This window comes from Etheostoma spectabile, chromosome 9, assembly GCF_008692095.1.
Source record: "Etheostoma spectabile isolate EspeVRDwgs_2016 chromosome 9, UIUC_Espe_1.0, whole genome shotgun sequence".
NCBI classification, from domain to species: Eukaryota; Metazoa; Chordata; class Actinopteri; order Perciformes; family Percidae; genus Etheostoma; species Etheostoma spectabile.
The window spans coordinates 30,868,087-30,872,859 of NC_045741.1; the positions used below are offsets into that span (position 1 = coordinate 30,868,087).

At 41.0% G+C, this 4,773-nt stretch overlaps 1 long non-coding RNA gene across 1 annotated transcript in view; it reads right to left on the reverse strand.

Annotated features, from left to right (window-relative positions):
- The window catches only part of LOC116695504 (uncharacterized), a 21,959-nt gene that overhangs the window by 13,414 nt on the left and 3,772 nt on the right, over positions 1 to 4,773 (reverse strand). The window contains exon 2 of the long non-coding RNA XR_004333480.1: positions 3,785 to 3,789. This is a non-coding gene — a long non-coding RNA (uncharacterized LOC116695504). The remainder of the gene's footprint in view (positions 1 to 3,784; positions 3,790 to 4,773) is intronic.

Sequence of the window (4,773 nt, forward strand, 5' to 3'; positions counted from 1 at the left end):
ATAAGAATGAATGTTGGTTATTAGTGATAAGAGAACATTTTCTTAAGGTTATGCATTAACAGTAAAACATTGATTATGCCATTAGCAGGAACATTCTTTCTCCATCAGATTTTCTGATGGCATTTAGATGAAATTAAAGTACAATTTTTCCAAAGTTTCCTTTGTTTCACAACGGAAACAAAGGACGCTTTTTTATAGGTCCACACCAGGGACCAATACGTTTGTGTAGACAAACAGAAATACACGCTTTGTCTGATTTTTAAAGGGATACTTCATTAAATTCAACCAACTATGTATGAAAATAATATTGGAAGTGTGTGTAAATGAACTAGTTAAACTTCCCTCCATCAGTGCCCATACCTCCCTACTCAACGATGAAGCCAAGAGGTAATATCGCGATAATGGCAAAGGGCAATTTTCCTGTAGATATGGAAGGAAATTATATTAATACTGCACTGCTGGAATTGGCCATTTGGGGCCACTTGTATGAGCCAGAATACAGTGCGGAGGAGTTAGAGCTTATGGAGGAGGAAGAGGCCAAGAGGCGACTGCTGCCAGCCAGTGAGGGCCAGAGTGGGCCAGACCAGCACCATGCCGTGGACAACATGTGGTTCCACTACAGTCAATGTGCACCAACGGAGACAGAAGTAGAGTCAAATGTCACAGAGGCCAGTTTCTTTTAGATGAAGTTGCAGAAACCATTTTTTCCACCAGGTGTGTCTGCGCTGCGTCCCGGCTGTGTTCCAGTTTTGTTTCCGTCCTCCGCCACGCACCATACAGCACTGAGGTTGTCTCCAAAGTGGAGCGTCTTGCTACCCTACTTGCAGATTGTTTTGTCTCTACAAGTACTGTACAGAACAATCCAGTGTTTATTAAGCTGGTATCTACCTTCCACTCGCACTCCAGTAATTAAAATCCATGTTCTTTTCTGATCTGTGATTTTTATTTCTATTATGTTTGTCCACCTCCAAGATTTATCTGTGTAAAGGAGCAATATACAATATTGGTGGGTGTTTTGGTAAATTGTCTCAATCATCATCCATGTAATCTTCATTCTTTCTCCACCTTGGAAAGAACTACTCTAGGTTCACTTACAAGAACTTTCAACAGGGTCTCATGTTCTTTATCAGCAGGACTTCAAACACCCAGATTCAAGGTCAATACATGGTCATGTTATGGAAACTGAGCAAACTCTATTTGCTAATGAAGACTGTGAGATGTCCTAAAGAAAAACTACACTTTTTAATTTTTTTGTCAGACTTTACAAATTGCCTTACGATCAAGGGTCAACATAAAATTAAACTATAAATTTAAAAAGTACTAAAAAGTTGTTCTGTGGATTATCCAGAACAATAGAGACAGTTTTTGGAAAGACACGTTGCTTGATTATTTTTAATCTCTAACAAGATTGTATTACCCTCCATTGTTTTAGCCTGGACCTACCAGCTTCTCGTACATTTTATTTGTACAAAGAGTCTCGCCACTCTTCGTTGACAAGTGTTGAAAATTGTTTTTAGGGGTTGTTCCGGGGTTAAGACACAAATCTCAGAGACTGAAAACTCAAAATCTGGACAAATGCAGCCACAAATCTGCCTTTCCACTGCAGATGTCTTTAGTTGTCTTGCCTGTATGTTTACATTATAAGATTTCTTAAATTCTTGTTTGGTCAAAAACTGTTTTACGAGTTTTCCATTATGATAGCACATGTGAACCCACATGAGTTTATTCCTTTCTTCTCCTGCAGATGAGGACTGACTGTTAAGTGTATGCTAATGATCAGTGAGTCTTGCAGTGATTTTGAAGAGCACACCTCACTTTAACTGCCGGGGGAAATTAATTGAGTTACACAGTAATTACACTGAAAAACACGTGCAACGAAGAGCGTCCTCACAAGTGATTAACTCTTGTAAAAATGCCAGATTTGGTTTAGGTGGGCTTGTGGTGTTTAGGAGGAGGTTCATGGGTTTCTCAGAATCCACTCCTCCCATGGGATTCTGGGTAAGAGTGTAATGCTTATTACTGAGGCAGACGTGGCAGTTACTGTAAGAATTGTCTCTTCCTCACCGCCACTCTGTTGCTGTGGGAAGAGAAAAGTAATGGTGAGAGGGAGACGGCTGTCTCCGTTTCTCAGGACTTGTGGTTATGGGAGTTCTTCACATCCCAGAAGAAAGGAAACACAGATGCAGGCTCCCTTCTTTCTCCAGATTCCACCGAGCTGTCGTCAATTGTTTTATACTAATACCCTGGGTTATGTATGTCATCATATCCGTATCACACCATACACACAGGCAAAATTCAAACAGTTCCTCTAACCCCTGACTTGAGTTTTGTTTATTTACACAGTATTCTGGTTCAATGGGAGTACATTTCCAGGATAAAGCCTGACATCCGGCACCTGATGTGAGGATTTATCCCTCTCTTTCAGCTCTCTGTGTGTTTGCCGTTCTTAAAATCCCTTCCCTACAGGAAACAACAACAAGCTTCGAGCTAGTAAGCTACACACTTAGAATGTCAAGTTTTTAAGAGAATTTGGATGGTATGACATCCAAAACAGGCTTGTTTGGTTCTTTCTGGGAATGATTGATGAGATATACAAAGAATATGTTTAGGGCATTTACTATCTAAGTGGGACGTTTTGGGAGTGATCGGTGGGATTGCTGTGGACTGGTAAGAGCTAATGAGGTAAAATGTAAATAGACTGTCCTTATATAGCGCTTTTCTAGTCTCAACAACTACTCAAAGCACTTTTACATAGTACAGGAACCATTCGCCATTCACACACATTCATACACTGTGGCCGAGGCTGCAGTACAAGGTGCCACCTGCTCATCAGATAAACACTCACACACATTTACATTCCGCAGCGGGTGCAACTCGGGGTTCAGTGTCTTGCCCAAGGACACTTTGACATGGGATCTTCTGATTGGCAGGCAACCACTCTACCACTGAGCCACATACACATACATGTAACCATGTATCCATCTAATTTAAATAGCTCACGTTACTGTATTCAGTCAACAGTTAACTTCATTTAATATTGCATGTGGCGTTTTCTGTTGCTGGGTGCACAATGTTTCATCAAAACAAGTTCCTTCCTGAGACTGTGTAGCAGAGCCACCGTCGCTGCTCCCGGAGATTTGTGACGTCCAAGACCATTGTGAGTGGTTTAAAGAAATGCAAACAACCCCAGCAGCACTGTGGACACGGGTCTGGCGATGCAAAACTATATCAACATGTTCTCCAGTAGCAGCCGGCAGCTGATTTCAGAGAAAAAGCTTTGCGCTCTACCTTCTCGGCAACAAACAGCAGACAGGCACAGTTAGAGACCAGCTGGTAATAGTGGAACATTTAGCTGCTAAACCAAAAAAACAAATATAGAGCTAAAAATAGAGTGAATATTGGACTTCAGGAGAACACAAACTCCAACTGAAAACGTTAAAGCAGGTTGTGTTCTGCTTCACCACTGGCTGATTGGTTGGTGACCTCTGCAGTAGGGATTGACCGATATAGAGCCGATTTTCTTGAGCCGATATTTGGAGCCGATACTGCTTTTTCTCCCTCAATTTAAATTGTACAAATGTAAACCCTGCCACACTGTATTTGTTTTCAGAATCTGCTCTGCCATTTCTTTAAAAATAATGACCAAAAACACAGATCAGTGTCACTTCTGCAATCATCCTACATTCATATCACCCACATGATGTGTCCAATGTGCCTCATATGGATGGTGCACTGCATATGGTTAAATGTGCAAGGGTAAAAGGCTTTCATCAACATCTACAACACAGCCTTGATGATGCTTTGCTTGCTGACATATTATAAGACATATAATCAGGTCATCACCGAATGTCCCTTGTCAACACATTTAAATAATCGGCGAACGCAGCAGCTGCGAATCAGCCAATGCAGATACACGTAAAAACGCAAATATTGGCCCAATATATCTGCCAGCCGATAAAATCGGTCTATCACTACTCTGCTGTAACACTGAAGACTCACTGAGGACATTGAAGTTCGGCCCTGTTGATGTTCCAGTAATTCCCAACCAGGAGGTACGTGGGAAGATTGTATCCAAGTCTTGTTATCAGATTTGATAAATAGAATATATCCACCTATTAACATGAAGCCAACTATAAACACTATGTGTTATGTAGTTATCAAGTGAGCAGAGAAGTTTAAACAGGTGGCTAACTATAATGTTAGTGGATAAAAGATCAAATATTTAGCTTCATTCTAAGTAGTACCATCATAGTAGGCATGTAGACTGCTGATGGGGGGGGAAGTAAACACAAACAAAATCCTTCTTAAGGGATTGTGGGACTGGCCAGAGACACGGACAAAAGAGAAATAAAAACTTCCATACTGAACCACGCTGTCCTTACGAACCATTTGTAGATATGGCTAAGAATAGCAATGCACTGTAACTTGTATGAGATCCACGTATTTATTACTGTATGCAGCACATTGACTGCTGCTGTATAACAACATGAAGATCCGCATAAGGAGGAGGTCCTAAAACGCAGGGCTTTTGAAGTGGAGAAGCAAAGTTCATGTCCCAGAAGAAGTTAAGGGGAAACGCAAGACTTTCACCCAGGAAACAGGTCTTTGTGTCCCAGGAGTACTACTTAAGGACCGGCGTTTTAACCCAAACCACTTTTTTTTTTCAATTCTTTGTCCTCGGGTCAAATTGACCCATTTCTCCTATTTCAATGTTCTTTTTAACTACCCAAAATAACATAATTGATTCCAACGCTCTTTGGCAAGTACAAATCT